Here is a 27,422-nt window from a genome sequence, read left to right on the forward strand (position 1 = left end):
AAGATGCAATGCTTGATACCTGTGGTGGGAATCAATTAAGCAAATAAAATAATGGTCACTTAATAATGCACTTCACTGTAAGTTACCAGAACTCTTGGTTCCACTGCCACTGAGGACACAACTATATCACAGCTCCTTTCAGCACTTACATTTGTAATTATCCCTTAACAGCTCCCCATCACATCTGGGTAGGGTGAGGTAAGCTAGGTAAAGAGCCTTGCAAGTGCACAACACATTAGGACTGCAGGGATTTGAACTGACATCCACAAGCTACCTCACAATTATGATCCAAAGGCTCTAACCCTGTGCCACCTTGCCCTTGCCTGTGACATGTTAAACTGAAGTTGCCAACACTATTTCTGAGATAAATAAAGGTTGCAAATTAAAATGAAACTAATTTTCTCTTCATTCCATAAATGTCCTTTTGTTTAGTTATCATTGGTTTTATTACATCATATCTCTAATATTTAGAGTCCAGTTATTTATTTCCAGTTGAAAATGTCTAGCATAAAATTGACTTCTTTCAGTTTCTAGGTCATTCGAGTGAAGTAACTCACTACATACACTTTGGAAGATCATTAATTCCAACTCCCTTCAGGTGCTTTGTTAGAAGAGGTGCCCAATATGTTCCTGCCTCTGATCTCCTGGTCTAGTATTTTGTATTGAAACTACAGCATTTAGTCCCACTTACACAACATATGAAACTTCCAACAACATCACATCTTTCTTGATTAATTTTGTAAACACTTTCATGAAGCTGGCATGAAAGAATGGAATTGACACATTTATGCCTAGTCTCATTAATTAGTCTGTAATTAGCTAGAGCAACAGTGTGTATGAATTGTGTTGACTTAATCATATTCAGCCTAATGTTGCCTAGGTAACAATAACACTGAATGTATCACATCGCTTGCTTGTATGTTACCATAACATAGAACTATATTTAGTGACAAATGCTGAGATTAATTATTGTCAATGATACAAAGCTTTGATGAAATCCTAATATTATTTCTTTCTGGAGGCTTGTCTGACAAAATATATGTGACAAGGTGATAAATGAGGTAGATGTGGGCTAATGAGGATTTGTGGTAGAAGCACAGATAACAATGATGCCTGGAAATAATCAAAATCATTTTCATTTTCCTTTCCTTTTCATTTCTATTTCCATCCATTCCCTCTCCTTCCTTTCCCCTTTTCTTTCCCTTCCCTTTCCCTTTTCTTTCCTCCTTTTCTCTTCTCTTTTCTTTTCTGCAAAAAATATATACAATGATATCTTCTCTTGTATGGTCTTTACATATTTGTTTGTTTGAAAAACTATGTGACACTGCAGTGTATTTGTGAATGAATTTATTTGACTTACATTACTTTGACTTTTTTTGAAGCATTTAAACAAAAAGTTAATATCCTGGCCCATCTTGCAGGCTATTTTATATTTTGATATGCTGAAAACTCTTATTGGCTTATAGTTCCTAAAATACTAAAAACAAAAAACAAACCAAAAAAAGTGATCATATTAGTGAATGTTCTGCCAGCCAGTACTACCATAAGTTGAAATCTGAAAAGTTTGAAAATATATCAAATACTAGCTATTATACTTTTTGCAGACATGCTACATTGCATCTATCTGCAGGGTCCAGACATAACACAGCATGTATTCAAAAAAGCAAGTTCCAGTATTTGATTTATTTCCAAATAGAACATTTATTTTGACAATAACGCAAAATGAATTTGAGCAACATACCCCACTCAGTTTCTGTGATAACAACACATATTATTTTACTCTACATTACAAGATCTGTTTGCTTGTATAGTAACATTCAGACAGCAGTTTGTCAGATTGAAATCATTCATGACACATGACATAAACATTCAAATTGCCCCCACCTGAATTTATATTGTTGTAGACAATAGTTTAATATCAAATATGCCATGTTCTGTCAAATTAGAGCCCTGATGGGATACCATGTTGAGAATTTGTTTTTGTTTTTTTTGTCACAAAATGTTCTAAATATTGTTTACAAAACTTAAATTGTGCTATCATAGTTTCAACAGAAATTAATAAAATGTTTAAGAAATACCACATTTTGCGAATAAAATGAATGCATAACTTCCAGGTACTAACACACAGGTTCTCAACGAGTGGCCTGTGGGCCAAATCCTACATGTCAGCAACTGATAACTGGCCCTTGGTCAACTCTAAATTGTAAAGGAAAACATAACAAAGTGGATGCCCCGGGTGTCACCCAAAAAGGTTACATGTAGATTGTTGAAAATATTTTAAAGTTAATGTTAACAAATATCAACGTCCTTTTAATGACATAATCTATGTACCCTCTACTAGTACCTCTATGAATGTAAAGTTTAATACTTGCATACTTAGACCACTTTCCGTGCATTCCTGAGCAAGCTATTTACATGACATAATACTGCTATGCAACACAAGGTTCATTACCACTGTGTATTTGGTGGGGCATTTGAGTAGGTCCAGCCATTGTATGGCAGATGCAGTATTTTATTCTGATGAACAGTGAATAAAACTTTTTCAGTTTTATTTCAAGATTTCAATCTGGAATGGACAATATTCTTACATTATAACACAGCAGTGATTTTAACTAACAAAACCCAAACAAAGCCTGAATGCAAAAGATTGTTGTTAATTTCATTATGTTGATGTCGGGAGAAACAGCATGCAGAAATGCCTCCACCAAAAACATGTTTCTCTCTAATGACTATCTTCCTTTATTTGTAGGGCTCCTATATGGTCCGATATCCGATCCAATTAAAAAAAAAAAATTTAACAAAATTTTTCAATGTTTTTGGTGACTTTGGAGAACCACTGGACCTATTCTGAAGTACTAGAATCTTTTACAGTCAATTTGAAAAAATTACAGTTTGTTATCCTTAATATGCAAACCATTAACTAATGTTTATCTTTTCGTTTACCTTTTCGGAAAACTTTTTTGTTGTTTTTACCGATAACAGGCCAATACCGATACGATACCCGTTATCAGTTAAGCCCTATTTATTTGTTACCACCAAAAGTCAAGAAGCCCTAAAACTGAAGTAGTTATCTACTGCTGATATCGGTATTGATAAAGTAGCTATCTACTGCTGATATCGATATTGATGAAGTAGCTATCTACAAACTGATATCAGTATTTTTTTTTTTTTTTTTTTTTTTTTACTGATATCAGTATTGATGAAATAGCTATCTACTGCTAATATTGGTATTGATGAAGTAGCTATCCACAGCTGATATCAGTATTGATGAAATATTTATCTACTGCTGATATCGGTATTGATGAAGTAGCTATCCACAGCTGATATTGGTATTGATGAAGTAGCTATCCACCTAAAACTGATATATTTTCAGACGTGCAATATTAAATTTGTAAATATGTTTCTTTTGTGCAAGTTCAACCATTGCTTTTAAGATACGAAATTGAAAGAAGGATGAATAAATAATATCTGGAAAAAAAAGTTCTTTTGTGGTACCATCACAAAATGCGGTTCATTTTGTACAACTTACAAGTAACCTTTTTATGGGGCACCTTGTATTAGCCATCAAGTAAGTCTGTTTGAATGAGTTTGGCCTTTTCTAGTCCTTGTATAAATAAAGTTGAGAACCACTGTATTAACATATCTACACCAATGTCTTGAAATACAAATATGAAAGTTGTATAAAAGGTAGAAACATTTGAAAATTTGGAATATATAGATTTGTGTTTTTGCACATAATTGGCAGGCAGGTGCATAATAAATATCAGTGGCTAGCACATCCCAGGCCACTGGATCTCCTGACCATATCAGTGGCTAGCACATCCCAGGCCACAGGATCTCCTGACGATATCAGTGGCTAGCATATCCCAGGCCCCTGGATCTCCCTAGTGGCTAGCACATCTCAGGCCACTAGATCTCCCGACCACTGTGTTTGATTAGGTCACCTAATATTGGATGAATCCAGATGCCAACATCCCAAAACCTCAACCGATATCCGTCAGTTATGATGATCACACCACAACCACACACCACAACCACACGCTATGCTGTGATAGTGGCTAGCGCGATTGGCACGCTTATAGCATGTTTGTCTGCTTGCCCTTAAGCTGATAGGAGATTTGTGATGACTATCATACGATTGCATTATTGAGACATTGTATAGAGATCTGCCTGCCTGCTTAGACTCAAATGTCAGCCCTCAGGTCTCCACGGTCAATTTGTCCCCAGGGACTTAGCGATAGATAGGTCCTTGCCACAGTAGAGATCCATGTCCTCCCATCATGCATTATGTTTACAGCCATAATCTTGTCTGTTTTTTTCTGGGTTTTGCACAAACCCTGTGCTTTTATGCTTAATGGCTGGAATCTTTATTTGAAGAATGAAATAAAATTATTGTCTATCCTGATGGTCAATAAGTTGTCCCAAGAATTTGCGTTTTGTGGTAATTTTCATGTACAGTTATTTTCGCGATTTTGAGTGAGAGACACATTTTCGTGAATGTTATTTTTGCGATTGCCCAGTCCTTCCCTTTACTTGTAATGTATCATTGCATACATTTGTGAGGTGTTGTTTTCGCGCTTGCAGCTCTAATCGCTAAATTCCTGAAAATAAAACCCTCACGAAAATGACCACTTATACAGTAATTGTAATTTTTCATAGTAGATCAGTATTTGCAACTATGAGGTTTGAGGTAGTAGCTTCAAGATGTAATAAGCCCAATCGCCATTGTGACTTCCGGTTTTTGAGATCACTTTTGGGACACTTTGACCTCTGACATATCGGAGAAATTGCTCTAATTATTATTCATTTATTTATTATTGTAATAATGTTATCATTAAAAGTATTTAAATAATTAATTTATATAATAAACATGTTTTTTGGATTCGTTTTTATTGCAGTAAAACTTTTTTTAAAATTATGTTTTGTATGCGCAAAAACCAATTTTTCTGAATTTTCCCGATAAATCAGAGGGCAAAGTGTCCTAAAAATGCAAAAAACTGTCCCACAATGCATTGCAAACCTAAATGCCGATTTGGCTTATTGTGAGGATGTTCTATTAAAGGTGGTGTTCGGACTGTTTTCATATATTGTCTTTTATCTTACAACGAGGCCTTCATTTAAATCAATCTGTGTCCAAAGTTACAGTTGTATTGCTCCAGCAGTTTTGACAAGAAGTAAAAACATGTATAACAATACCCAATCGGGTAGTACATACTTCCGGTGGAGGTTACCACTTTTTGCCATGTTTCTGTTCACACAGTCTTAACAAAACATATCTTGAGAAAAATATGAGCTTTCTTCTGATACTAAAATCTCAGTTTTATTGAGGAAAAATTAGAGATGCTGCTGATGATCTGGACATATACCTTTAATACTGACCAAGCACCCCAAAATTTTATACCAACAAAAAATGCCTATAGATTTGTTATCTTGTTTAATGCCATGCAATGCATCGTGGGTAGAGTAATGTTTGCTGCAGGCCCTTGCTATCTGGTTTAGTATTGGCATCAACCAATCCACAGTGCAATACTTGAAACAAATTATTTCACTACCTTAATACACCAGTTGATAGTCGATAGGCTAATCCATTTCCAAACTCATTGAATTAGAGTGCCTTATATATCCCTTTGTGATCAAATATAGGCCTTGCAAAGAATTTGTTACGGTCAAACAGAAGTATAGTACAAAATGTTTACTTCCACATAGTACAAAATGTTTACTTCCACAAGACATAGTGAGCTTAAAGAATAGAATGGTCTAACATAATCTGTCTGGTGAGGCAGTTAATGGGAACATCTTCATTTAATGCATGTAACCACATCAGACTGGATAGTGCGTAAATACACTGCACCCTATGCTTTATGCATCCACATATTTTTATGCTGTATTTCATATTTCTATAGTTTGTTCAATTATGGTTCTCCTGGTTTGTTTGTTGTTTGTTTAGGGGGTTTATTCAACCACTCCTTCCCACAGATTTCTATTTTCCACTTGATCCACTTATGAAATGCATGAAGAAAATCTTGAAAAAGTTTTTAAAAGTAGACAGTACTTATAGAAATGATGCTAACAAACTAGTTGTCTAATGCATTGTTCCATTATTGTACCCGCCTTTGAAGCTTCCATTAGCCAATAAGGTTTTGGTTACAGCTTCAATTTGTTTGATGACTTTACTCCTATTTTTATGCGACAGTTTGACCCTGAAAACCTAAATACATTAGAAATAAACAATCTTAAGGGACAATACAAATATTCCACATAAAAAAATCCAATTTATTTAATAAATTAGAAAATGTGTAAGTACTTCAAGTTTTGTTCAACTGCTCTGCTCCTAAGTAGCATACCCTTGTGTAAAGTTCAATCAAATCATGATACAGTGTTCAAAGATCACAATTTAGACAATTTGTCATATGTAATGCATTGTAAGATGGATGCAATTCAACTCCTACCTCACCTTGCCTTTACATTTGAAACTGTCACACAATAACAATATCCTGTCACATGTTTCTGTGTTATAGAATATTTTCAATTACTTTTAAATAAAACATTTGTAATTGATGTGATGTCACATGTCCGCCATCTTGTAGGGACAGGCCTTTTATGGGTGCATGCAGAATTAAACTCTTCACAGACAAACACAAAACACTGTGCCAACGCACAATGACAGTTGCATTGCATTAAACCTGTCAGTGGTGTTGTGTGATGAGATTAGGCAAGACATAACAGTTATCACTCAAATTAATTTTGAGACACAGTTCACAAAATAAAATGGCGAACGATTTTGGGTCGCATTTACAAGTAAGTCTGTAAGTAATTCAAATCAACATGTTCTGCGGTGTATGGAAATGGGTCACATTTACAAGTAAGTCTGCAAGTAATTCTAGTCAACATGTTCTGGGGTTTATTTGAATGGGTCACATTTACAAAGTAAGTCTGTTAGTGATTCAAGTCAACATGTCCTGGGCTTTATGGAATTGGTCACATTTACAAGTAAGTCTGCAAGTACTAATCTATACTGCTTCAACCTACAAGTACAAACCAAATCTGTGGCATCGGGGGTCGATGCTTTGCGTCACATGCACTGCGTGTTAAAAAACATGATGCATAAAGAGCGTGGTGCACTCAGCAAGTACAAACCGTGCAGCAGTTGGCGCGCCAAAGAAGCATTTTCACACACATTGCAATGAAATAATTATTCTTATACCTCCAGTTTCCAAGGTCTATTTATTTTGTACTTCTGAGTTGACGGACTATAGTCAACATGTTCTAGGGTTTATGGGAATGGGCCACATTTACAAGTAAGTCTGCAAGTAATTCAAGTTAACAAGTTCTAGGCTTTATGGAAATGGGTCGCATTTACAAGTAAATCTGCAAGTAATTCTAGTCAACATGTTCTGCAGGGTTTATGGGAATTAATCACATTCACTTCTGCTTGTACTATAATCGATAAGCATCTTGATATTTACCAAGGAAAGTGTCACATTAGTCATGTCATATATGCATGCTCAAGGCTAAAAACTTTAATACCTGCTCAAGCACAAGAGTTTTCTTGCATTATTCAAGCTTTTGCTACATTTCTAACTAACAGATTTCCTTGTGGACAATAATCTTGAGTATATACTGTAACATATTCTCTGATACAAACACCTAAACTTGAATTATGTGGGGCGTCATTACAGCTGCCACAGTACTTTTACCAAGTTTCATGAAAAAAAAAGCCATTTGTAAGTATTTGACTTCAGATGACTGCTGATGACCTTGAAATAAGTGGTGCAACTTTAGAATTTGTCATTTGAGAATGGTGCATACTCACAGTGGTGGAACCAGACATTTTTTCAGGGGAGTGAAAAAAGGGAATTTCAGGTGGGGCAAAATCAACTTTGCCAAAACTGCCGCAAAATGTTCAAATTTTTGTAATTTTGGGATTTTACAGTGGGGGCTAGAGTTCTGCAAGAGTTCTTACATGATAATACATGTAGCTTGTAGTTTTTCATTAAATAGCTCAAGTAAGTGCCCATTGGTCTAACATACTTCATATCACTGTCTCCTAGATTACAAGTAATGAGCCTGGTGTCTGAATTTGACTGTATTGCTCACAGAGATTCTTGTCTTATCCCAAGGGACAACAGACTAGCAAGTTCTGAGAGTTGCCTCTGTTGACACACAAACACAGTTGCCAACATTCATTTTATGTCATAGTGATGTCCTTAAAAACCTGGCCAATCAACGCAGTCATCCATAAAAGAATAGGGGTTTATTTACCCCAGAGGGGAGGCACTGAAGATTGGCTGAGTTGGGGTGTGACTAAGAGAATCTAAAAGAACACCCATATTTACACAAATTTTCTGTAAAAATGTACCCATTTTGGTCAAATTTAATACAATCACAAAATGTTTACAAACATAAATTGAAACTTGGATTCCAGTTTGATGAAAATGAGACCAATATCTGCAGCACATCCTGGTATGCTAATTTGTACTGAGTATCCCCCACCCACACCCCCATCCCACCCCGGTATTTACATTATTCTAACAGCCTTCGTTTTGTACTACAGCATGAAATCAAAGAACGTTAATGCAATGATATATACTTATTTAATCCCCCAACTACTCACACAAATGTCAAAAATACAAAGTGTGTGAAATATTCATGAAATGTCCATCACAGCATATCACACAATCCCCTAGAGGGTTATTAGCAGCAATCATCATCCCTCATCCTCATTTCAACATAATTCAAAGTTCTTGGGTCAAATCACATCTAATTACTGTCACTAAATAAATAATATCATAAATCATCATCAATTTATGTTATTTTAATATTTTGACATATTGTCACTGCTCATTTAAAGAGGCAAAATTGAGTATTTGATAGAGAGCTTATAGCATCTTTAGGCCAGGCCAAGTTGATATCTAGTATTGTTACCTGCCTGCATCAAGTACAAACAAAGAAACCTATGAACTTGCTTACACTGGGGAAAGTTGCAATTTAATTTCTACTTATTCACTATTCAATTTGGGCAAATTCAGTGCCTAGTATAATGTAAACTAACCTGGGAGTGTACACAAGAGTAAACAGGTAGAGTTGCTATTCAACTTGCTATCGATTGTTGCTTTGAGCATCATTTAATCCCAATTCAATTTGACTTGATCACTATCAAATAGCTCTTTTGCAGGTAAACGGTCAGTCACATGGAATTTGTATTTTAACGTGTGTCCACTGAGTAAACAATTTCAATTTCCCTGAAGATGACTTCAATTTATGATAGTGCAAACACCTACTGACTTGAGATTAATTTTTGATAATCATCAGTTGCAAAAGCATTTGAGGTCCAAACAAAAGCCTGTTTGCACAGAGGCTGAAGTCGACATTAGTCAAATTTGAAGTTGACTTTATTTCTGTGTAAACAGGGTTGTCGCGTTTTGAACACAACTTCAGAAGTCAACTTCTTATGATGACCTGGAGGAAATTTTATCAAATTCAAACTCAATTTCAAACTTGACCTTTGTAGTATAAACAAATATGCAATTAGAAGTCGAGTTCACTAATGAGCAAGAGATGGTTTAAAAGTCAAATTCAAAATTTGTCTTAAGTCGACTCCCGTGTAAATACCCCATCAACAAATAATTTATGCTAATCCTTGGTCGCAATCTGAATCTGATGTCGCAATTGAAGTCAACCTCTCTCTGTGTAAACAGGGTCAAACATTTTGTTAGTGAAAACAAGGTCTATGTCTCTCAAGAAACATCTAACTTACTACCAAAAACCAATACAAAAATATCTGCAGTATTTTGAATGAACATACCCCCTTGGCACCTGTACATAGTTCATAACAAGTCAATTAAATTAAAATGTAAATTATACTTAATTAGCATCACTAATTAGATTTAAACATGTAAAAGTGGCATGTAAAGTTCATCATGCATATATCACTGTTCACAGATTCATTTTATGTTAAATTAATGTATTTAAAAAAACCAGACTTTTGCATTTCACATGCACTATCTCTCCATCAGAGGTGTGTTGTCATCAGGGTTACAAGATGACTTCCCGACATATTTTTTTCTTGACTGGTCGGCACCAAAGAGTCATGAATACAACACTATATTGAGGAATAAAAGCTCAAGTTACTTAATGCCCAAAATTCACAAATAAACTCATGAAGGTGGAGGGCAAGCAAACAATATTTTTGGCCTAATTATACATCAATTTTAACAATTTACATAGATGTAAAACAATTCACAAATAAACTTGTTAATATAATAATTAAATAATATTCAACAACTCTTCCTATACCTTTGTACAGGAGCCAACCGTTGTTAAACAGTGATGAACCCACACTTTTACTGTAAGCGTATCTGCCGACGCAGCGAGACTACGCGTTCGCGAGAGCGCCAGTAAAATTCGTCATGCCTGGAACCTTTGTGCGTATGCCAGCTTACAAGTTGAATTCAGTATTTTTCAGGTAGCGGCTAAACATTGCCGTTTTATTCTATAGTTTTATTGCTGATATCAAAAGAGAAATCATCGAAGTTTCTGTAAGGCTGAGTGGCAATGATTAACTGACATTCCTCGTAAAATAATCGTGAATTATACGATATTTAGCTTCTTTTCGTTGTTGAAAGGGATTCAATCATGTTTCACCGTTGTTCATCACCGTTTAACAACTCGCGTCCGGCGCGTCTGCGTGGTTTACTTCGCTAGTAAACTTAGTCATGCATATTCAATTTTCAGTTTTCTACATGATTATAGGCATTTGCAAAGCTACATTTTGCAGAAAACCCCATAGACCCCACAGATATGCAGCACTTTGTTAAAATGCATGCAAAATCAGCCGTTTTTTGGTGATTTTAGCCACTAAGCCCCCCGCATAACTCTGAAAGGGGGGCTAAGCCCCCCGCATGAAAAGATCCTGGACACGCCGGTGATATGTACAGTTGACGTTTTTTCCAAAACAAAAGGCAGCAAAAGAAATGATTTCCTTTGTTTGGCTGTGTCTGAAAATCAACTATCACTATAGTATTTAAAAGCCTCAAAATGCTTTAAAATTTGATCTTGAAGAGCCACACCTTCTCAAAATTGCAAGTAATCTTCAACACTTGACATTTACTGTGGCTTCTAAATTGTCCTGGAATGTATTTTGAAAGGCTCACTCAATACAGTATATAGAGACAGAAAATCAGCATTATATTGTATTTAAAAAAAGCATTTTACTTTTACAATGTCAACAAACTGAATTTCCACACCAGATTGTTTCTTTTGACTGCATTGCTTTATACTATTGCAGTTAGTACAGGTCAGTCTAAGTCGTCTTATTATCGCCTAAAGGCATCTGTGATTACACAGCTGGTTTAACAGCTATCGCCCACTATTATCACATTAATTTCAAACTTGTAAAATGTTCGTTGCGCGATTAATAATTCATTGTTTTCATTTAGGGCTGCTAATTGACTTACTGCACGCTCTCTCATGGCATTTATGCCCTTGGGCTGGGTTTATTTTTTATTTGATAGGTTGTAAGCGGAGTATTAGCAGATGAGAAATGGCACTACATATGACAAGTGTACAATTGCTTATATCTTGTTCAATTAAAATATTTTTGATAAGGTTTTAAAAAATACTTGATTAAGAATGATCTTAGAGGAAGCAGAATGTTGTGATTTGATAGTTTCTCTGTGTACGTGTTTTGATTGATTCTTTGTGGTTCCTATATCCCCGAGATATCTATGTATTCAATTAATTTGTGCACTAGCTCCTCTCTGCATTTATGTTCTTTGATGATCCTCACATCGCATTCATGGTGGAGATTGTGATAATTCTTGTGCAATTCATAGGTTTCTCCTTTTGCTTCCACATTTGCTAGCCTTGTCCCTTCCACTCAAGGACGTCTCCAGCATCACTCAGGGAAATATTCTTGGGGGTCAATTTGGGGATATATTTGGGGACAGGGTTAGGGATTGGGATCCTCAAGACAGTTCACACTGTGGATTTTCCCAAGTTTTTGCTCAAGGTGTTGCTTAAAGTGGAGCCAGAGCAGTTCTTCTGGGGTGAACCAAACTTGCCTGGCTATCAAATTAATTAGTGAAAAGGTTATATCTGAATTTTGCATGTGCTAGTTGATGCAATAATATTAAAACATCAATTAGAACCTGCCAAATTTAATGATAATCTTGTCACTGATGAATTTGAAAACCAGGAAGGTTTGGTTCACCCCAGAAGAACTGCTCAAGCAGGACTTCCCCTTTAAGCAAAAGGCCCTCTGTGTGAATGTGCCTACTGAAAGTGATGACTTTATGCCTTTAACAAGAGATACCAGAGAAAAATCCTAAAAATCCATCAGACCCAAGACCAAACAGCCACAGCTAACATCAATTTTTTATAAGAAAATATAGGCTACAATATAGCTTGGACATCTTTTGTACATGGATAAACAATGCCTTCCCAGGACCATTTACCACTGCAAACCATCCTATGGGAGATGGGGATCTGGTCTGTAATAATGGTGAACATGGTGAAAGCATGCAAGGATGCAAGATTTAATGGTATAAATATCAAATGGTATTGCTTCATAAAGCCCATATCTTCAATCTGCCTCAGTATTGGCAGTTGATGAGTGTGAGTCTGGATGTTGCCATGTTGTGTGTATATGTGTATGCTAGATTCAGAAGACACAAAAGGGTCATGCAACCAAGGACAACCTAAAAAGATACCACCAACAAGGATATTACTGGTCTAGGAAAAGGTTGGTCACTTGAAGTGGCAGAACTATAGTCTGTATATCCACATCGAGTCACCGGCACTAGCTTTGAAGTTCAGTGTGTTCTTATCGTTATTTGGTGCGTGTACATACCTGTACTTTTATGCGCGCGATCAATGTGCCGCATCTAAGCCAACGCAGCACACACTGAATTTAAAAGCTAGTGCCGGTGACTCGAGGTAGATATGCAGACTATAGCAGCAGCTAGGACTGCTTGAGCTGAAAGTTTCTCAATAGTCAGGTAGGACATGCAGAAATACATCATGATGCTGGTAGGTAGGTAGATAAGTAGTCCATACATCATTTACAGTGCACCATAGGAGGTGTTAATTCAATCAATGTATTGTTACATCACTTGTGCAGTTTTCATTAGACAAGATCACCCCTAGTAACCTTTCTCTTCTGTACTAAACATTAACCGTCTAAAAACACATGGAATAAAGGCGGTATTCAATCAATCTCCTCCCTGCTATTTCCCTAACCTTGTCTTCTATGTTTTATAAGAGTAATGTTACGCAAAGGTAGTTTGGTCTGAAAATAAAGCCAGGCATATCCTTTAAATTACATGCTTTTTCTGAAAACACTAACCAACATATTTGGTTAAATTATAGGTGTCTCATGTTTGAATTACTTTGCCTATGATCATTGTTCTTACTAAGGCCCTGAGGAATTGAAAGGAAAGGAATAACACCAAATATTGGCCTTTAATTACTCATTGGGCCAATTTTGTAATCTAATAATTAAACCAGGGGTGTAGCAAGAGCCTCTAGGGCCCATAGACAAGGAGCAGTGAGGCCCTTTTAACCTCTCCTTTAATATCACCCCAATCCCTGACCCATATAGTCCCATGTCATTTTTGTTTTTGCTCAGGGCCCTCGGGCTCATGGACTTTGTCCACCCTGTCCACATGCTTGCTACACCCCTGGGCCCAAGCTTGAAAACGTTTATGAACACTGTCTATTGAAAATTGAATAATAAATAAAAACAATCTGTGTGTGTGTGTGGGGGGGGGGGTGGATTGGGGAGTGTAGGTGGTGTGTGGGTGTGTGTTCACGCTTAAAGAAGGTCAGACACAATCTAAGAGGGGAAACACATTATTTAACATCCCTGCTTGGCAGTTATTTTCCCTGGAATGTTGGTTAGCTTTGGCTCTTGCTTCAAAGGGAGAATATTTTAGTCAACATCACTGATATATTCATTATATTGACATTATTTACAGTGTGTAAATAATTATGTTAACACAATGTAGATAAAAGAACTGATTGACATTGGCCTTTCAAAATGAATCATTGTGAAAATACACTTTCTAATGATTTTCCTTTACAAATTTATTTTGACTTTACAAATTTATTGTGCTTATGTTGAAACTCTTCAAAGTTAAATATTGCTGCGTCGGAAATGTACAGGAAATCCTGCTTTTAAATCTGTTTTGCGCTTTTCATTTAGCAATACCATTCCATTATAATGAACTGAATGGTTATACCTTAGTTATGTGATATTGTTATAACTGGGTTAACTAATCCGTAAGGAGAATAACACAGCAGTATTGACAGTAGGATCTTGCACATTTTCATCAGTATACCGATATGTTTTATCTTGAGCTCACACACCTTAACGAGGCTGAAATGATGCTATATCCATGACTATCTGCAGGGGAAAATGTAATGAGGTACTCTTACGGTACGGCTTGAGATGATACCAAGCAATGGGAAATCCTGCCTTTTACATGATGCTTTCAACAGCAAGCTCTTGTCTAATCTCTTCATAAAATGTAGACAAGTTTAATGCACCCCACCACTTGATTGCATTAAGTAGTTTATACAATATACCAGATTGTTGTCCTGTGTGTGTCTTTGACATTTAAAATGTATAGCAATACATACATTAGCATACTGCAATAAGTTATCTATTTAAATAGTAAAAACACCTTAAAAAAAAAAGGAAAAAAGAAGATTATTTCTTTGATTGTAACCAAGCAAACATATAAGGATAAAACATGAGGTATGAATTTCAGATATCAGTATAAAAACAATCACTTAAACATTTCATCAGCTATGACAACTTAGTCAATGTTGGACATGGTCTCATTGTTGCAGGTCTAAAATAGACAAGGTCTAAAAAAAAATAACGTTTACAGGTCTAAAATATATAAAATTTATCATTGTAAATGATAAATTTAAGTTTTGTCCTGTTTTCAGTTTGGGAAGGAGGTATTTTCCCTTTGCCCCATATTTGGTACATTTATGATTAAAACTTATGATACTGATGATTTCCTTCATCATCATCATCATTGTTACTAATTAAGCATATTTAAGATGTCAGAATGTCACAGAAATGTCATTTTTAAGAATTTATTGTATGATTATGTGATGCTTTGTTTCCAGTTGTATAATAAGCATTGTCCGGTTACACCGATTTATTTCAACAAACAGTGATCAATGATCCTTGATTCAACAAGAATCCATCAGGGACCTCAGTTTCATTTCTCATTTCCATCTTGTTCTTACTTTGCATGTTTTGCTGCACTTTCTTAGCTTATAAATAAATCAAAATAAAATCCAAAGGGTCCCTGATGTAAAACACACTGTAGTACATACATCCTGTTGTTGAAGAATGCACATAATATGTGATGGGATCAAATGGAATGAGTCTGATGTAGACTCAAATCAAATTCCTCATTTCTATATTTCTAATCATTTTAATTTGTAATTTTGTATCTCATTTACTTGAAACCTACAACCTTTTGCTAGAAATTTATTCAAAGAGAGAGCTACAAAATGTAGTCATAATAAAATCAAGGGATTACACAGGAAATACATTTCTGCAAACTAGAATTTCCAACTTGCGACTCATTTTGCTTGTTCATATCACATGTTATGCTCACTAACGAAATCCATCTTGTGAAGGGAATCCCTCTCACTGCCTTCAGCACCATCTCAACAAATAAGTCACATTATCTATAAGTATACATTACCCAGTTGCCATATTTTATGCCAAGAATAGGCACCCAAGGTTCAAAGTGAATGAATGAATGAATGAATGAATGAATGAATGAGTACAAGCATGAGTTATTCTTTTAATTCTTATTGATCGGTGTTTACAGCAATAAGGCAACCAACTTTGTACAAAATGTCTTTGCATATCATTTTAAATATTGCCTTCCCCTATACATTCATTACACCAGAAATTGCAAGTTTAAACAAACATGATGATATGCAACCTGGAATTACACTGGGGAATTACATTATTTAAATCAGCAACTAAAAAATGAAATCAGCAACTGAAAAGTATAGGTGTGCTAACATACCCTGCAATTGATAAGACCAAACTCGACCTCCTACTAATACAGAAAGGTAAAAGGTCATATTTTAGTCAATGGTGGAGGTGACTGTCAGAACAGAAACTTTTAGTTTTAGCAAGGTATGCAATTGATCTTCTTTTAAGCAATTCTGTTCAAATGAAAAAACACCTAATACAATTTTATTGATTTATGATATATCCTTCATTTTTTAAGTCATTTCTTTAAAAAATTAAAATAATTTGACACCTTTGTAGGAATCACCAGATTGATGCACTTTCAAGCATACTTTAAGCATACGTTCAGGATAGAACGTGAAAATTTCCCACTCAAAAACGTAAGTCCAGTTGCCTAGATTGTAGTTCAAAATAATTTATCATACTTTAAGCAGGTAGTAAGTATGTAATCACATAGTAGCTCTGCTTGCCGGCATTATGGATAACAATAGCAAGTGGCGAGATAAGTGTGACAGTATAATATGGGCATATGACATGGAAACACAGCTTGGGCTCTACTTGCATGATGTAATAAAATTCATACAAAACAAAAAAGGTTTGCTGCATTATTAAATTTTTCAAACTGAAGATTTTTGTGTGTGTTTATACTCATTTTATTCATATTTATATGTATCAAAACAGACAAGAATAAGGTATAATATACCCACATTTTGTATAGATTTCATTGAACTGGTCCTGGTTAGTGACAATTGATTCAAAAAGTATTTTTTCATCTTCATCAACCTCAAAGTACCTCTGCAGATCTTCTGATGTATTGGTGATTTTTATCAAGTAGTATCATTTCATTACCCAAATGTGCTGAATAATTACATAATAGTCAATTTTATTATGTTGCTTCTTTTTAACACATTTCACTTAATTAACAGTATATCCTGACCAATTTATATTTTGAAAATGTAGACATAGGTTATGTTTCCAATCATGCTTCTACACTGAGTGCAATGAACTCACATCACCCTCCTTCAACTTGTTGATTTTTTTCTTCTAATTATCCTTTGGGTATGATATTATAGCTGTCCACATTAATAGCATACATATATAAAGTTTCATTACAATTCAATCTAGTAATTTCATTTGACATGAGAAGACGTAATTATCAAATTACCCAATCATATTATGGTGATGATAAGAAATCAAAGCAAAGGAAATTACCAAGTTGCCACACAGGAATTGAAATTTTCTTTCTCCATTTTCCTCTTTTATCATAAGTTTTACATGATAGGTAATTTTAATATTAATTAAAAGCTGTTTCTTCCAAGATAAATCTATGTTGTTATACACATCTTTACTGGTTTAACTCTTGGGGCATTCAACTTATTAGCACAAGAATTTTGCTCCTTTAATTAGGTCAGTTCTGATACTAGATCTGACTCAAAATCACGAAATTAACAACATGCAGTTGACTTGGGGCATTTATTTTAATAGCTATTTTAAATTTCAAAGGAAAACATGAACATGAGAATAACATTGACTGTGGCAAATGCCTTTACTATTACAAAACAGTACAATTGCTTTGCAATTCACACACTGGCATCTTGTGATGTAACAAGGAACCAAATGATGCAGAAAATCTCAAGAGACTACTTACAGATTGAAAGTGATAAAAACATGAAATAAACGCCTCAAGAAAACTGATGCCATCAAGATTGTCCTCATCATATCAAAGATGGCATTTAAGACAAAGCTTTGCATACACACACATTGTTTTCAAAGTAAAAAAAAAATGTGTCTATACTCAACTCCAAAAGCTGCCACATAGAGAATATTTGAACTAGCAAATCTAATTGATTGGTACTTCAAATATGTAAGGCTGAAGGTTTCACTTAAAGCAGCCATGATCCTACATTAAAAAATTACTACATGTGATATCATTCCAATTTCCTCAAAATTAATTAAAGACTTTAATTTTAACACTACACTATTTTTCACTAGTCAATTAGCATCTTCAGCAGATGATGCTGTGACGATATCTGTTCTACAATCAGGATAATTCTTCTTGATGATGTGATAGACAGTATGACATCATAAGGATGTTACTAGTCTATGATGTGCCACTCCCCATGGCATCAGCAGAGTATCCCAAATCACTGTTCAGTGTCGCATTTGAGTCCTCTAAATTAATAGCAAATTATGTTTAGTGAGTGCAAACTCCTCCATCTATGCTGAGTTTGTTGGACATATTTTATTCTCGGGTTGGTACCTCTTACATCCTGGGCATACGTGCAGTACCAACTTGTGCATTCAGAGGGCAGCTGCATGTTGTTGCATTTTCAACATTTGTTTAATATTTTAGAAGATGTTTGGCAATCACTCCCTGTGCCTGTCTGTACACCAATATCACAATTGCCACATTTAGCCTAATTTGATCACATTATGTCTTAAATGACTAATTCACTGATTTAGACAAAAAACAACAACAGTATGTCTGAAGCTCAGAAAGAATTCAAAATCAAATGTGGAATGCAGTGTTTTCTCCTCTTTATCCCCTAAAACTCAGGCAAACTTTCAAAACTTACAATTCTTATACAGAAAAATTAAATGTTGCCACTTTTATGTGCTAAGCACAATTCTTCCAACAAATACCTTTAAAACATATTTTTACTGATATTTTTAATTTTAAAAAATCATAAATTGGGAAGTAAAATTAAATTTGCCAATTTCTTCAGGTCAAATACACATTGCAAAATGAGCAGTGCAGCTCTGAAAACTATGTTTTAACCTTATCAACGTCCAGTACATTTAAATAAAGTGATGAGCTCCTAACACTCAAATGTCATCTAATTCTCATATGCTTTACCTCGCACACCTTCATTCTCCCAGAGGACCACAAGGCTGGGCTTACAAACAATTAGGACACCAATGAAGCATAAAAAGGAAAACAAATTGGTATCTCTTCATATATCTGCCTGCCTGCCTACCTGTCACAAGACATCTGTATGATTAATGCAATTGGTAGTTTGCTTCACTTAAGAAGGAGATTGCCTGTGAGTTATTAATTACTCAATATTTCTGATTTGAATTTTACTCATAGTTTGAGAGTGCAATTCAGTCATGTCCACACACTATGATATAGGCCTATATCTTAAGATTTGAAACTATATTACATATGTTGTCATATATCAAAAGAGGCTACCTTAGGAGAGAGTACAGACTTGACCATGTCTTTTATTTCCCCATTTATAGCAAACATTTTATGTATACCATTCAGGAAATGAAAGTGATGTAGGTGCATATTTTGCTGGTCGCAGTATCAAGTCATGTGTGCTAACCTAATCATGTACACCATACCATATTGTTCCTAATGAATGCCCCCTAATCTTATTAAAGCCGCCCCCAATATTTTTTTCAATGATGAAGTGACCAAAATGCAGAAATTTCCATGTCATATCATGTGAGTAAGCTTAAAACTGTCATTTGCTACATGTCCTATATTGGGAAATTGCATGGACAAAACTTCCAACTTCCATCCAGTTCATTGACAAATTATAGTATAGAATATTCAGTATTTATCAATTTTTTACCAGTTTTTCAAATATCATTTGAATCCCCAGAAGCAAGTCCTATTATGCAAGTTTTGGCCTGATTTCTAAGAATTTTTCTTCTAATAAATACATCTTTTTGAGATATTTCTAAATAAGCACCCTTGTGTGTTAAAACACACAAGGGTGCTTATTAAGAACAAAACAGTAATACAGAGTGTATCAAAATGATTGGTACCCATCATTATCTAGTGAGTATGGCTAAGACTGCCACATTAACATGCAGCATAATATCCACCTAATTTGTAGATTTATGTAATAAAAGGTCATAAAATTGTAGTAATTTCAAGAGAATCTAATGTTGAATTTGGAAGAAGCAGACGTTTCATTAGACAACAAAGCTGATGGGTACCAATCATTTTGATACACCCTGTACCCTACATACACACCCCTACAAGAGGAGTTTGTTGCAATGTAACCATGCAAAAGCATTGACGTCACTCTCAAAGAAAAACATCTTATTCCTCAACAGTTTCCCCCGTTTAGCAATCAATGAATATTAGCCACATATTATATTCAATCTTCTTATTTACTATGCACTTAGGATAAGTCAAGCAAAAGCTGATATCAAATTGCAGTACTTACAAATCAGACAAAATATGATGCATTTCAATAAATAGCTTGGTAAGCTAACATTACTATTTACCTTGACTATGAATAAGAATGTGCTCAAGATTTGTGCAATTTCTTAAGTGTTTTCATTACCAACCCAAAGTGGTATGCTTAAAAAGATTACAAGTAGAAAACTTTATATCTAGCATTATGAATTGATCATTAGATGACTATTACTGCGAAAAACATATCATATTTCTTTACCAAAACAGTTTGTAATGAGATGGATGGGTAAATATACTTACAAATCTGGCAAAATGTAGGATTAAATTGAGACTGAGTGACAATAAGATATTCAATAGACTTAGACACTACAGATCCAACAATTTTCCATCCATACAAATGTGATAAAGTGAATAAGGTGTGAGTTGGAAAACATTTGGGCTATTGTTAAAGAAGGAGTCACTATAAACTGCAAAATGGACTCTGTTACCAGCAACTTGTTTTGAAAGGTAACTCTGTACTATTTCAGTTGAAATCCACACTACCCCTGTGGAAGATTTTGGAAATCTCTTCCACAGGGGGAATATTTATTTCAAATGTAAGTGGTCAGGATTAATCATTTTGAAACCCATACTCCCCTGCATTATGGCTGTATAATATACAGTGTATATCTTCAACAACTGGAGTGAGTATTTGAAATGGAAGTTACCCAATTGTATATTCTATTTGAAACTTATACTCCCTCTGTGGAAGACTTTAGCTAAATCTTCCACAGTGGTAGTGTGGAATTTAAATGGAATAGCCCAATGAACCTACAGAGCTTACATTCAGTCTTTAAGATTGTACAACATAAATAAAATGTTCTTATAATTTTTTGTCATTTGCAGAAACAAGTGTCTGCCTTTGCTTTATTCCAAGTTAGGTAAGTGCTCATCTCTGAATATTTAATTCTTGTGTTATCTTGTTTCAAATGTATGTGGATTGGTCCTGTTCCAAACACCTACCTCCACCTGGTAATAGGGAGTTTCCGATTTGCGACGGTTAAACACCAAACGATGTTGTCGATGTCGACTTTGCAATGCGCTGTCATCAAAATTCTACGATTTGCATGTGAAGAGTCTGACATCAGATAGATTTTGATTTCCTGCACGGAAGGTTCTACAACAGTAAAACACCAAACGTTGTCGTCGTCACCATGACGGTTGTCAGACTCTTGGCATGTTGTAAAATTTTGGACGACGATGCATTACAAAGTCGACGACGACAACGTTTAGTTTTTTACCGTCGCAGAACCATCCGTTGTGGAAATTGAAAACTCCCTAATACAGCAGGCGACAGTGGCATAATTTGCTTTCTAACATTGAGGGATGGAGGTTGATGAGAAAGCTTAGAACAAATTGCACACAAAGTGCACAAAAATGTTAATTTTTTTAATTTTTTTAAGATAAATTGGTCAAATATGAGCTCATAAAATTTGGTCAGAAACAAAGGCATTTGCATATAACATAGGGGGAGGGGAAATGATTGCATGGACCTCCTTGTTGAATATTGGGGGCATATGGACAGCAATGCTGCATACCTGGGACATTGGTGGATAACAATATATCAATTGCATGTTCTTGTTGTGGGAATTTAAAAAAACAGGTTTTTATGCAAAAAGTGAATTTTGAGATGATTTGTTTTGATGGAGAAGTAAATGGGTGTTAAAACCCCAATCCCCCAGTCCCTAGTGCTGCCAGTGGACAGGCTATGTATGATTTTGATTTAGGCCCATGTCTCTGATGATTTACAATTTCACACAGTTCTTTGACAATTTAACAAAAGCTAACAACATTTCACTCAATATAGCAGATGCTTTTGAAAATCAATACGAAAGTTATTTTGCTGCATAACAAAACGAAACAAAAGATCATGGAAAATATCAAATGTGTACTCCTTGCATGTGATGATGACGCATGTAATGATTAGATGTCACAATATATGTGACCTGTTCCCAGTGAAACCAGAAACTTGTTGCCAAACCTACTTTTGAGATGGAGGCCTTTAAAAATGTCAAAAATTGATAACATTTCTGATAATTAGTTTGCACAAGGTGACACCATTATTACTTATCAAAGCAAACCAGTATTTAAGGATTTGTAATCAATAACTGTGTTAACTTTTTGTATTCATTCGGTGTTGTGTAATAAATTAGTGAACTTCATTGCTTTAGGGCCTATAATCTGAATTGCATTATCAGTAACATTTCAAAAACCTTGATAAATTTTACCATATCTTGTTTGTTTTGTAATCTTTAGTTATATCAAAATCTCACAAAGTAAAATGTTACCATGTTCCTTATGTTGTGGAAATGGGTCACATGGAACAATGTATGTAAGATAAGCCATGGCTTGTCATCATATATTCATAATACACAACCACATTTAACACACTTGTCAAACAAAATTTGTCTATTCAATTTATAACGAGACAGAAAAACACCTTCTTCAGGTACCCATTAACTTCCTAATGGACTACTTGCTTTAGGCTTTGATACATGTTATTTTATGATTTGCATGTCTGGGCCATAGGCATATGCGTGTCCAGACCAGATTGTGTCCAGTTTTATTTATATCACTTGATATTAGGCCAATGAAGTTAAACTCTTGAGTTTCTTATCACATTTTTTGGCAAATGGAAAAGGTGACTTGTTACTCAATATGTGACCATCCAGCACAACTGAGCCCTGAAGTTGCCAATCATCATTTTTGAGATATTCAACCAAAATATTCTGCTTGAAATTAGCTTTAAAATGATGTATATCATGTCTATAGTACTTGACATTTAAGTAGTGAAAATCAATAAAACAGTCAATAAATCCTTTGTTTCCTATTGTTTAATGTTAAGTTCAATGGAGCATATCTCAATAGTGGCACTGGAGACATCCGGGCTCAGTTGTGGTGGATGGTCACATATGAAAAATTGGGAGAAAACAATTTTGTTTCATTTAAGCTCTGCAAAGGTGTTGATTGTGTCATTTTATGCATGCCATGTTATCCTTTAAAAAAGCAACAACAATACATACGAAAAAGAAAAAACATTTCAGCAAGCCAGGTATATACTTTAAAATCATTCTTCATTGACATGTAAAATGCCCAACTACTATTTTGATATCAAGTGATGATCACAACAGTAAAATGTATCATCCACTTCTGTTAAAGTATGGGGTTGTGTGGTCATAATGTGCATAGGGGAAAAGTAAAACTCTTTCTATATTTCAAATTCATAATTTTCTCATTTATATGGGCACTTAAAACTGCCAAACACTGCAAGAAAAAGTTGTTTCATACTTGTAAATGTCAAAGCATTACAAGCCCTTATATTACGTACACAGCAGTGATGGCTATCTGTAACAAGTGTATGGGTGATCTGATAAGAATAGATTTGGAAAGGACATGACAGGATGAGCCAACTGCACTGGGAATGAGTCAAGGTTAACAGTTGTTATGGACATCAGAGAATTGTGATGGACTTAAAAGGACATTGACTGACTAACTGACTGACTTAATAGCTTGATTGAAATCGCAGGGATGTAATTAGCTGAAAAAAACCTGAAACGGTGCGAGCGTAGCGAGTAAGCTGAACGCTTGATTGGAGCACTATCTTTTTAGCAAACGCTAGGGATTGAGGAATAGGCTATGAGGGTACTTCCGGAAGCCACTTAAGGAAAAATCTGGATTCCGAATTCGGATCCAGAAAAAAAATAGAAATCTGTAAAAAAAACCTCATCACAACTGAGATTTTGATATCAGAAAATAGCTCATATGTTTTTCAATACCCAGTAAAATTTCATGCCAGAGATATAATTTGCTTGAATGGTGTGAACAAAAACATAGTAAAAAGCGGTAACCACCACAGGAAGTATGTACTATCCTATGGGGCATTGTTCAAACACATATTTGCTTCTAATATCAAAACTGCTGGAACAAATTATCTTAAAATTTTGAAACAGATTGTTTTAATGGTTGGCCTAAATGTAAGACAGAAAACACAATATGCAAAAATCTGATCACCCTCCTTGAATGAGGCAGGAATTATCATATATGAGTGGATATTCATATGTAGTGGTAAATAAAATGGATAAAGAGTTAAACTTCAACACTACATTTTATTTTGCTCACCTGGAACGTTTTCGCTAGATTGACTAGCATATTCAGCAGATGGTGATGCTGTGATGATATCTTGTCTACAATCGGGATATTTCTTTCTGATGTTGTCATGTGATAATCAACCTGCCCCCTTCTTAAACAAAATAAAAATTGACTTACCATATTCACCCTCTACTCAAACATAAGATCCTATAATTATAATTCTTTTTGGCTGATAGGCTGGGACAAAATACCCCTTTTATCAGGATAAAAATACCCCCTTTTTAGAAAACAAAACCTTTTCTATCATCTCACATATAACAGCTTGTCTGTTTTCAATGCCAAATCAGGCTCTTTCAGACATTGTTTTGTCGGGTTCATTTGAATTGTCACATTTTTGTTTGCAATTGCTCAGAGTGGATCAAGATAAATGAGTGATATTGATTGTTGAAAACATCTGTTTTGGGGGAATTTTCCACAAGCATGAGATAGTCAGGACTGTGACAAGCTCAGGTCTAAATGCAAGAAACATAGATCACAGCACAGACCTTCAAAGTCTTTCTGTATTAAAGGTCTTTGATTACAAGGTCAATCCTAATTTTAAGTAAAACTGTTGGCCAATGACTCCACTCCCTTCCTTAGGGTCTCAAATATTTGGTAAATCCCACTGATAATTCTCAATACATCCATGCAGTAAAGTAGATACCTTGTATAATTAAAGGTTCTTTCTATCCCCCGTGACATGAGCTCATAGAGTATCACAAATCAATGTGCATCATGCATGATTCTGTAAGTTACCCTGGTGTATTTGATTTGCCTCAAGTAACCTTTCTATAAATATGATCATGTTGAATGCTAGTTACCTTCTAATCAAAACTGACACATATTCTCCATCAAACATCCTTATATGATCAAACAAGTGTTAAATCCCCTACAGGGATTATGGTCGCAGATGATAATAAGAATAGACAAATAATTCATCTGGACATGAAGTAGGGCGGATAGACACACAGAATCATAGCAGGGATTTCTTCTTATAACAAGCTTGGAGTCCAGCAGGCCTCTTGAGAAAATGCAAACTCACAATGATTGTAATTTCTAGGAGATGGTGTTTAATCTTGTTTATCAGAATTTTTATACTGACGTCGTAGCTCGGCAGATCTTATACAAATACAAATTGACACAAGTCTGTGAATAGATATAAGAGTCATGTATTGAGAGAAGCAGGCATCAAACAAGAGAACCGACAGCCTTGTCAGTACATACACTCTATTAAAGGAACTATCAATGATTCGCTACATCAAAACATCAAAAATCACATTTGAGCATTTCGTGCAAGTGATAGCACTGTTATCAACCTAATAAGAGTGCAATGTAAAATTTTGGTCAATGTTTGGGGAATTTATCCATCCGTTAACAAACCATTCTAGCAATATTATCCTCAAGATCGATTATGTCATATAGGATGCACATCATACAAACCCATATCATGACGTAGAGAAAGCATGTACATATAGGTCAGTATGTATGGGTTAGTGGGCTGCTTACATGGCCCAACATATGCTATTTATCTTGTCTAGGAAATAGCACTTGGAAGTGAAGGAAACATGTATACATGAACAACACCCATTGGGTCTGCATCAATGGCTATACTGTCTCTGAATGCTTGCAGAAGTGCCTGGTGAACTATTTAGAAACATAGTACTGGTACTTATGTCTGCACAAGTGCAATGTACTGATACTTGAACATAATACTCTTCTTAGAATGTGAAAATATAATGGCTTGGTGTGACAGATAGAAGGAGTCGTCTATACTTTTGATTCAATGTCCATAGCAACAAACATACAGCAATTAAGATAGGGAATTTAAATAATAGTGAATTGTCTCAAGACATCAGGAAAACACAACACCAAAGCATTGATTAGACTCCGCATTGCCCTCACGATCATGAGGACCATTTATTAAGCTATTTATGACCATTCAACAATTTATATTCATATACATAAATATAATTGAGATACATAATGATAGATTTCATAGCACTTTCATAGCAATTAAGACCTGACATAATATAAATAGAAATAACCATACTGAATTAGTTATCTTCCAATAAATATTATTAATAACACAATACAAGAATTATTGGAAAATGTGTACAACAAGCCAACCATACAGGCTGGACATGCAAGAATTGACTTCTGTATCACATTTAACCAAATTTCATCTTAAGCAAATACAGATACCTCTTTGGATCAAACAGAGGATTGAATTGGAAATCAATATTTATAACGCAATTATTAAATAAACAGAAATCTCCAAAAGAAGAAACAATGCCAACTCTATCAATGAATTAAACCTTTAAATCCCTATATAAGCTGGTAATTATTGAAAAGTGAGCCAAAATTTACTATAAAATAATGTTAATAAATGAAATAATCCACTGACAAAAACAATCAAGCCAAAAAGATACTTCAAATAAGCATAAATTACTCTACATAAAGCGTAGTAGAAAGTGGAGACAATCTACTGACGAGATTCCTCAGGATTTGAAGAAACTCCAGACAACGCAGCGTAGTAGAAAGTGGAGACAATCTACTGACGAGATTCCTCAGGATTTGAAGAAACTCCAGACAAAGCAGCATAGTAGAAAGTGGAGACAATCTACTGACGAGATTCTTCAGGATTTGAAGAAACTCCATACAAAGCATTTATTAAGCCAGCACAAAGCGTAGTAGAAAGTGGAGACAATCTACAGACGAGATTCTTCAGGATTTGAAGAACTCCATACAAGCATTCATTAAGCCAGCACAAAGCATAGTAGAAAGTGGAGACAATCTACAGACGAGATTCTTCAGGATTTGAAGAACTCCATACAAAGCATTCATTAAGCCAGCACAAAGCATAGTAGAAAGTGGAGACAATCTACAGACGAGATTCTTCAGGATTTGAAGAACTCCATACAAAGCATTCATTAAGCCAGCACAAAGCGTAGTAGAAAGTGGAGACAATCTACAGACGAGATTCTTCAGGATTTGAAGAACTCCATACAAGCATTCATTAAGCCAGCACAAAGCGTAGTAGAAAGTGGAGACAATCTACAGACAAGATTCTTCAGGATTTGAAGAACT

General features: G+C 35.1%; 2 protein-coding genes across 3 annotated transcripts in view; one reads left to right on the plus strand and one right to left on the minus strand.

The window, feature by feature from the left end:
- The window catches only part of LOC140160216 (TBC1 domain family member 19-like), a 527,882-nt gene that overhangs the window by 440,528 nt on the left and 59,932 nt on the right, over positions 1 to 27,422 (minus strand). The gene's annotated exons all lie outside the window — the stretch shown is intronic.
- Positions 1 to 27,422, plus strand: part of LOC140161303 (cholecystokinin receptor-like) — a 346,691-nt gene that overhangs the window by 115,647 nt on the left and 203,622 nt on the right. For both annotated transcript variants that reach the window (XM_072184775.1, XM_072184779.1), the window contains exon 2: positions 21,054 to 21,088. The gene's annotated coding sequence lies outside the window, so the exon portion shown is untranslated. The remainder of the gene's footprint in view (positions 1 to 21,053; positions 21,089 to 27,422) is intronic.

This window comes from Amphiura filiformis, chromosome 9, assembly GCF_039555335.1.
Source record: "Amphiura filiformis chromosome 9, Afil_fr2py, whole genome shotgun sequence".
NCBI lineage: Eukaryota > Metazoa > Echinodermata > Ophiuroidea > Amphilepidida > Amphiuridae > Amphiura > Amphiura filiformis.